This window comes from Anoplopoma fimbria, chromosome 6 (assembly GCF_027596085.1).
Source record: "Anoplopoma fimbria isolate UVic2021 breed Golden Eagle Sablefish chromosome 6, Afim_UVic_2022, whole genome shotgun sequence".
NCBI lineage: Eukaryota > Metazoa > Chordata > Actinopteri > Perciformes > Anoplopomatidae > Anoplopoma > Anoplopoma fimbria.
The window spans coordinates 2,103,872-2,113,882 of NC_072454.1; positions in this window are offsets into that span (position 1 = coordinate 2,103,872).

Sequence of the window (10,011 nt, forward strand, 5' to 3'; positions counted from 1 at the left end):
TTGATGAACCGTGAGCAGAACTCTTTTATGGTTTCTGGTCACATATTACTTAACATCTTCATCTTTCCATTCTTGGTACTTTTAGTACTTTTACATCATAAAAAAACTATTTTATGAGGTAGAACTTTGTAGTTTTGTAGTTTTTGGATATGTATATCATACGTGTCTCGCTTGCAGAAACGCACAATGCCAACATTTTTGTGAAATGATGATTAGCTTAAGGCAACTACATTTCTTGGTTAAGGTTAGAAAAAACTTGAATTCGTACCATAACAACAGAACAAAGAAATTGAGCAACCGGCATAAGTGGACTTACTTATGCAACATTACGTAACAAGCGTTATGTCAACGTTTTCCTTTTTTTATAACATGGGACACCAACAGTTGCTCGACCCTCCGTTTGTGGAGCTTGTTGCACTTTAAAGCACTTAACTTTCACTAGCAGCTGCTGCATATATACTACGTCACTGTGCTGCGAGTTGCACATTGAAATATGTCCCTCGCTCTGCCCGGATGCAAAAATGTCGACATAAAAAAGAAAAAGAAAAACGTAAACATTCAACGTCTCTCTGGTTTGCAGAAATGTAGTTTGCCAACAAATTTTCCAGATGCCTGGGTCGATAAGAGAGGGGAATAAATAAATAAAAGAACTTGAGCAATTTAGCCTCCACTGTGTTCTTGTGCATCTAAAGCCTCTCCAGCGACTCGACTCTAACAATAAGACGTCACGCAGGATCTCAAACCTCTCTCTTCTCGCTCGTTATTCTCAACTCGCTCCTCGCCGCCCCTGAGAAGCGCTGTGCCTTTGACACGTGTGGAGGAAGGACACACAATCACTTTTTTTCCCTTTCTAATTACTTATTGCTCACGATCAATTAGCAGCATTTTAAGGCACTACCGGTAACCTTGTATAAATACACTGGTGGAGTTCAACTGCCATCATGCTTGACAATTAAATTGGTCTGTCACTGCTGGGCCCTTCATTAATCTCAACTTGTCATTCTTGTTTATGCTGGTTATAATGGCTGAGTGTGTGTGTGTGTGTGTGTGTGTGTGTGTGTGTGTGTGTGTGTGTGTGTGTGTGTGTGTGTGTGTGTGTGTGTGTGTGTGAGTGTGCAGAGGAGTTCAGATCGGTGATGTGAGAGAAGTTGTGTGTGTGTGTGTCTATATATGTATATATGTGTCTTGTGCATGTGTGTGTGTTTATTTGCATAAATCCATATCGCGGACATGTGCAGGAAGTGTATATTTTCAGTGTGTGTGCGTAGACGGTATGTGGAAATCTTTTTTTAATCCTGACTGTCATGTTGAAGCCAGTTGGCAGCGCCGAGGCCATTACCTCATGTGTCCTTGAGCATTTTCCCCTAAATTGCTGGGAGATGTTTTAGAGCCTCTCACAAACGACTTTCATAATCGCGCCGTAACGTGGCCGTTTTACGCCATGTGAGAAAAGGTCCTACTCACTTAAGCCTGATTTCACTCCGATTGAATTCGACAGAAGAAGAAAAAAATCTATTGAGTGTAGCGTTTTGGTTTCATATCCGTAATCCTGAGTGTATAATTCACTCTGTATACACATTTAAGAGTTAAATCGGAGCATAACTATTTCATTTAGTTTTGAATGTTGGTGATTTCGGATAACGGAGCACTAATGGGATCTCTTACTGGGAAATAACACACACACACACACACACACACACACACACACACACACACACACACACACACACACACACACACACACACTGGTGGGAAACAATAGTTAGAAGCGCATGCACACTCTTCTGCTGCTGACCTTTCACCCTCTTCACTGTCTTCTGACCCTCCTGGTGTGACCCCCCCCTCAGGAGGGTGGGCTGGCATTGGTCACATACCCCCCCCCACCTATCTCCCCCGTCTCCCCCTCATTGTTTCTGGGTGAGTGTGTCTGACTGGAGGAGAACAAAGGAGCGTGTGGTCGCCCTGCAGACGCCGTGGTCGCCCCGGTTTCTATTTTACATATGAATGTCGACACCTATTTCCTAACTCGCCTCCTTTATGAAGCGTTCAGCAGTGATATGATGAGTGTGTGTAGTTGTGGATGTGTGTGTGTGTGTGTGTGTGTGTTTGAGAGTTGGTGGGCGAACTTTATGGCCTCATTAATTCACATGGAGGTGGCTCAAATGTGCTTCTTGATCCCATACTTTCTGTGTTGATGCATTTAGTAAAAACTAATGATTGATGATTAAGAGGCTCATTTTTCCCCCATTATCTGTATTTTCTTTCTGCTGATGCTTTTGAAGGAGAATGAGGCTACTGAAGTAAACAAAGCAATAAGTTTATAACTTCCTTGCAGCAACAAAATGCCCAAAACCTTCAAAAATCTGGTGTATTATGTTGGTGATTAAAAGTGTGTTCTTATTTAATTATTAAAGGTTTCACCTCCTAAAGCTCAAATCCAAAATATTCTCCCTAAATGTCCCTTAAATATACCATATGAAATAATTGAATTCAACAGATTTAACTTGATTTAAATGAAATTATTGCAAATGTCTCAGTGAGTTATCAGACTAGTTCATGTATTAAGTTGAATACAAACACTAAAGACTTGTAATATAACAGACAAATAACTTCACACATAACTTAACTTAAGATAACTTTACTTAACTCAATTAAAATCCTTATGTTCAAATAATATTCCATATAGAATACAATTCTTTCAACACATAATAAACAACGCATAATAAATATTTCTAATAAGTCAAATTATCATCGTAAAAGCAATAATGAACACACAATCAAAATTTTACATCCATTTTTACAACAAAAAGTCTAGATTTTGACTAATTATAAAGAAAGCTTAATAAGCAGTCAGTCATTACTTTATAATCCTTTGTCCTAAATTGCTGCCAGACCGGCAAATGTTAATAAATTGAGAACATTTGCACATGGCAGTATTTTTTTTCCTCTTTTCTTCGCAGACTGTTAGTGTCAACCATCAAGTCATGTACCTTTGATTGTTGTGCATGGACGCATGCACTCACACACACACACACACACACACACACACACACATATGAAGCCGTAATTAGCCGGGTGTCCATGCTTGAGTGGCCGTGTGTTGAGCAGTGGAGTGGACAGTGAGGAGGAGGGTCATGCTAATGAGGACAGACGCGTCACCGCCGTGGATGACTGGCGTTTGGACCCAGAGGACGGAGACGCTCCTCGCTAATTAAGAACCCCTGATATTAACTGTTGTGTGTTTATGTTAATGTGTCTCTGCTGTGTCTGCAGTTCATCCTCACTTCTTCTTAATCTGTGAGACATTATCAGTGGGGAGTCCAGGAGTTATTCTATTTTTTCTAGTTGTGTAAATGTTGTCGAGGCACTTTGAGTCTCTCTTACTCTACGTGTAGATCTCACTTCCTTTAAGGCAGATTCTACAGTGGTGAATGTTTGTCTGTTCTCACGACAAGACTGCGTACACAAATATCAGTTATGTCTAATAACAAACGTGGAAACAGTCACGTTCTGATAACTGTAAACTGTTTGTCTAGTGAGCTCCTGGTTTAACTCTTAAACATTTGATTGATAAAACTCCTCATGAGATGGTACAAGATTAGTTTCTTTCTAATTTTATGTCAGTAGAAAGAATATTTTTACATAGGTAGAATGAACAATATTAATAGCTAAACATAAATTCTTTCAGTCAATAAAAGTGAGACTCTTGCAATATATTTTGGCATGGCTTTGACTACTCTTATCTCATCTTTTGTACCTCTACTTTTGTTGAAAATGACGATTCTGAGAGGCTTCTTTCATTCTGAGAGACTGACAGCAAAAGAAAATGCTTACTGTTGCAGGCTGGTCTCATCCAGTATTCATAGCAAAACCTACGAAAAAGAATGTGCTGTCATTTTTTGATACACCACAAAATGTTTCCGTATATTATCCAATTATTCTTGAACAAGGAAGTATAAAGCCCCCAAAAACACACACCAGGGCGGGAGGACGTGGAGGAGGATGGATCCAACAGACAGCCTGCAGACCGCTGTTCTTTTCCCAAAAGAAACAAGAAGTCACATTGATGTTTTTGTCACTTAACTTCAGTAACGGCACTTCTGTAGTTTATTTAGCTCAAACAACGATCTTTCCTAAACCTAATTAAGTTTCCTGTAAAGAGTTTTGAGGAACTTTATCTGAGACCGTTTGCATTTAACAAGAAGAAAACTGACCAATGTATCTGGCTTTGTGGGAAAACGGACGAACAATGAGGAAGAACTTTTCTAAGAACACACAGAAACCTTTGTATGAGGATACGTTGAGCGTTTTTTTTACATTGTTGCAATTAAACTCTTTTGTAGCTGCTGGAAATATTACAATTTGACTTTAAATGTTCAAATTTGGCAATTTATCCAAACCCCGTCAACTAAACATCAGAATAGACGTTGCCAATAGCTCAGTCTTCACATTTCTGAAACTGAAGTTATTCTCCTTAAATCCATACAGAGTGCACGACACTGTGCACAAAAACCTCCACCGACCCTAAATAGACGTTTGCATTCTCTGACATCGTATACATTTATTTTATGCATGAATGCAAACTGACATACTATTTGTTCTAGTGCGTTGTCATTCCCCCCGATCCCTCAGACTGCAGACTGATCCCCGTCAGGGTCGCTTGGCTGGTAATTGGAAAGGAGGTGTCTGTGATTAAAATTCATATTTTACTCCCGCCGTCACGTCTGCATCGCCACGGGACGGGCCTGCAGAACCGGGCTGGTGGCGAGGCTGCTTTTAAGAAGGGGTTGGGATCTGATGTATGTATGAACAAATACATACGTGTGATATGCACAACTACCAGCAGCACACACAAAGTCAACCCCGCACCTCCCTTGTTCCAGCTGAGTGAGACCAGGCCCGCGTCATTTCACCTCAGGGTGCCTGCCGGGGTCAGAGGTCGTGTGTAATGGCCCAGTGCATCTACAGCACAGTAAGCCTATACTCCAGGAGCTGACACACTCCGCTACACCCTTCCCCACTTTTCTTTTTTCTTTTCTTTTTGCAAAGCCAACACAAAGACAAGGTGTGTGTGTGTGTGTGTGTGTGTGTGTGTGTGTGTGTGTGTGTGTGTGTGTGTGTGTGTGTGTGTGTGTGTGTGTGTGTGTGTGTGTGTGTGTGTGTGTGTGTGTGTGTGTGTGAGAGAGCTGGTCAAAGATCACATTCAGAGTTTCAAGTTGCTGAACCACGAGGTGGGAAAGAGTACGACCATGATCTTAAACCGAGGCCAACAAGCAGCTATTTAAAGCTCCTCTTTACTCCGAGTGGAGTACGTAATTACAGTATCTGTCACATTGTTGTGTGTATAATTAATAGAGGGGTTTGAGAAATTCTACGTTTAAATTCTGTTTATTCCGTGGAACTCACAGCTTCTGTTTTTTAACCTTTTTCAATAACATCCCTGGTCGTATTGTGCACCTATTTAACTATATATGTAAAAAGAAAAAAAAACAATTTCTTCTTATTTTAATAACAAAATCCAATCATCACATATGATGTGTACTTATGTCAGCTAGTATCAACCAGTTTTAACCAATAATATCAACGCAATTATCCGTCAATCAATCTGCACTTTTTAGCAACAGAGGTGTGTGTGGAACTTTTTTATTGTTTTGTAATTGTTGTGGTTTTAATATTTATTTATTCTATTATCATATTTATTTTATTTCATTTAGTATTATTATTATTATTATACATTTTTAAAATATTTTTTAACAATTTTAACATGCTAAGTATTTTCAATGGCTTTTAAGACACTTTGAAGTAGATTTGATATGATGGAAAGGTGCTTTATTAATTGATTGATTATTAATTGATCTGTGAGTGAGCAGGTTGGCTTGTCTACCAGTGGTCACATTCCCAATGATAGTGGTGAAGTTCATGCCGTAAAGTTTGATGAGATATTTGCATTTGCATAGTAATTTATTACTGTGTGCGTTTTTTATGAAAGTGTGTGTTATTACACTGCCGTTGATGGTGGCAGTTAAAGAGTGGAGGAAACTGTCAGTGTTCAGACGGAGGAGAGGAGGATGAATAACGACCTCTGTGAGATTATGAATTATGGTTTGATACAACATTGGTTTAACTTCCCCTTTAGTTTTACACAAGGTCACGTCAGTGTTATTTTAATTTATTACGTTTCTAGAAATGGACCACTGTGTCTGACATGTGGGATAATTACAAGCTTAATTTATTGGGATCATCTAAACAAGGATCCATGTTTTCTTTTTCTATTTTAGAGATTATACAGATTAAAAAGACTATTTGCATCTCACACATTGTTGATGCATCACAATATAAGAAAAGTTGCTTTTATAATTGTAAAAGTGGTAAAGCTCAAACCAAGACATTGTTTTTTTACTTCACTTCAGATTGCAGTTTTTTAAGAGTGCATAATAAACGTGATGTTTAAGTGTTTACATAAATTAAGATGAATTTAATTAAGAAAAGTCCGCTGAAACAACAACCCTTTTTCTCTCGTTTACACTTCAGGTTTCCTCCTGATACGATGACTTTGTTTGTCTCATTCTCACCTCTCTGAATCTTTCCTGTTTCCTCCTCGTGTTCAGTCAGTTGCTAATTGCATCAGTAGTATGGAGACGTGGCAGCACACTGATAAAGGTGAGACCTGCACTGTAACAGGAGAGCTGTTTTTGTGATTTAAAGAAAAAACACCCTCATTAAAATGAATAATTGCTTTTGTTAAAAAAAAGAAAACAATGTCTTTCATTCAGGAAGCCATATACGTTGAATTGTTTTTGCAAAAGAGACACTATTTCAATCATTTTGGTCAAATATGTGCAGTTGCTGCAGTGTCATTTTAGTTTTTGTTTTAAAACATAAAGAAGTTCTCTTTTTGTAAAAATTGAAAAAAGATTTCATAATAGATATAAATCCAGATGAAAGTCATATTTAGAAAATTGTGAACCTGCATTTTATTCACCAGACAGACCACAAATAATCAGCAGCTTATTGACATTTCTTTTCCTTTCTTTTTACATTTAGGTGCCATTAATTGAAGCTTGTTGAGCCACACTCACTAAGAGGACATGTGTATATATAATAGATTGATGGATGGTTTTAACAGTTCCCTCCTGCAGCAAAAAATGCAACAACTTTTGAGTGTATGAGGACATAAACTTTTAGTGAAAATCCAATTTAAGTGTCTGCTTCGTTTCACCTTGAGTTCTTTTACTGCTTAATTTAAAACATGTTAATATCAGTAGCTGTTTTGGCCCCGATCCACAGGCATGGATGCCCTGCAAAGGATACATTTGACTGAAATATTTATATAAATATAGTATAAAATATAAAATCACTTACTGACAATATACATTATGTATATTGGTTGGTAAAATGTTTGCTGCTCAGTTGAAACATCTTCATATTGGTGACATTTAACACAGATTGAGTTATTTTTTTTAAAAAGCGTACATGTTTACAGGAAACAAATCAGTTGGGTTTAGTTAACAAAACCACTTAGTTAGGTTTAGGAAAAGATCACAGTTGGTGCATTATTGTTTCGCCGCTATTGCTACGAATGCTGGATGAAACCAGCCTGACTGCAGCAGCAGAGACCAGAGAGGTCACTTCACTGTTACTAAACTCTGACAAAAGCGACGTTGATCGATCTCTGGTTTCATTAAAGAACATAAAAAAATCTCTCACGAATAAATCATCACACATTCTGACTGTTCAACGGTTATCTCAGTAATGGAAGTCAGTGGAGAGGCCTCACATGCTTAAAACCAGGGATTAATGTGTGTGTGTGCACGTGTGTCTGTGTGTGTCTGTGAGGTAGCGAGCTAGCTAAGTGGCGCAGTGATGTCATTGTCCTTGTGTTTTCACATGGGAACCCGATAGCTCTGAACGATCCAAGGCGAGCAATTTTTGGCTCAAGCACACTTGACATAACAGAGAGATAATTGCAGACTTTCTGTCCGCCGACCCCTCCAGAGATCCCAAATGATCAGAAACCCTCTAGGATTTCGGACACTTTGATGACGCGTTAATGCCTGTGAAAACATTTACCGCCTCAGAGATCACAGATGGAATGATGTAAATGTATCGCAGTTAGCTGCCCCTTGATATCAGGAGATGAAGTTTAGATTTACTTTGATTTTCCTCTCAACTGTTGCCAGTTGGCGTTGAATATAAAACACGTTCATATTGTATTCCACTTCCACACCTTTGATCCGGAGAGTCCCCATTACGGATGACATAATGAATGATATTATTTTGTGTAATTTAGTAATGGGAACTCCGGCGTCTAGTGAGGTCAAGTAGAAACTCCGTCATTATCATTAAAGGCTGGACGTCCGCGGTCTGGAGCTGGTTTTCTGGACAGGAGCTGACATTAATGTAACAGTAATAGCAGATTATATTGAGCCAGCCGTAGCCGTGGAGATTTATTTAACTTTTATTTATTGGTGAAATGTGTTGGAGCTCACATGCTATTTTCTTTTTCAGCAGTTTGCACATGTTCACACCAGGCAGCTGGCCGGTGTCGCCTCACAAAGCTCATGCACTCTCAAAATAAAGACACATTTGAGACCATGTGCAGCTTCCAAGACACTAAAATAAGTCTTGGTAACTTGTGAATAATTTTTGCATGAGTTATAATGATTTTGGATCGCAACACCTTCAATGTGGTTGATTTTACGAAGGATTTACGTGCGTGCATGCATGCGTGACTATGCGAGCTCTGGGTGTCCAGGAACTACGAAGCAATAGGAGCAGATTATATTGGACAAAAGCATAATGTACTGTTATCTTTCAAAGTTTTTGTCTCACAAAACATACCTCTATTTAAAAACTAACTTCTCATTTCAGTAAAAATAAAGCACTTTATCGTCTGCATAGACAGAAATCAACAAAAAGCGACTGCACAATGTGTGTAACTTGCCCTTGACTATTCTGAGGTGTTTTATGTTTGGAAACCTTTTTTTTTCACTTTTGTGTTGATGATTGAGACAAAGAATTCTTCATGTTTCTACTTTTTGCCCTCGAGAGACATGCAGGAGAAAATATAAGTGACGACTCCGTCTTTTACAAGAAGCATAAAGAAAGCAGCTTTTAAAGAGGCCGGAAGCGGAGCGTGAATACCTTCTGAATCGTAAAACATCTTCAGAAAAGTGTGAGAATGAAATATGCGTAAAGTTAAAGCTATGTTTAAAACTTAACGGTTTTCTTTATATTGCTTGACACCTGGCATTAATGACCGGCTTTGGAAGGTAACCTTTAATTTAGTTTACTTTCCATAAACATGATCGTGTGTGTGTGTGTGTGTGTGTGTGTGTGTGTGTGTGTGTGTGTGTGTGTGTGTGTGTGTGTGTGTGTGTGTGTGTGTGTGTGTGTCAGATCATCATCAATATTCATCTGCCGCGTGTATTTGTTGTCCTTTGTGGAAATATCCTGTCAATTTATTTGATCTATGTTTTCAATCACACCCTCTCTGAATGAATATAATGACGGAGATAATATTCAGAAGTGCCAAAGAGAGATGATATATTAGAACTCATCTCTGACTGTAAAGGCGACTTGGCCTCACAGTATTGATACCACAAAGACTATATTTTATGGATATTTCTAATAATAACATAACAACAGTTCAGCTGTAGAGACGTTTTCCTGCTTCATGAGAAACTCCACAAACAGACTCATCCCACAATCAAGCTGGTTTCCTCTGTCACACTTTAACATGTTTATGTTTTGGTTATGAATATTTATAATAATTAAGATGTTCTGTAGATCATGAAGCCCAGTCGGTATGTATTTAATGCCCACCAGCATCATCAGCGATAAAACCAGTAATAAAGTTATATAGTTATATAAAAATAAGACGTACATAGACATATCAGGAGCATTTGTTTTAGTAGTTGTTCAAGTAGCTGAAGTCTCTCATAGTAATATTGTGTCATATTTGAAATATATATATATGTATGTACAGTACCAGTCAATAGTCTGGACACA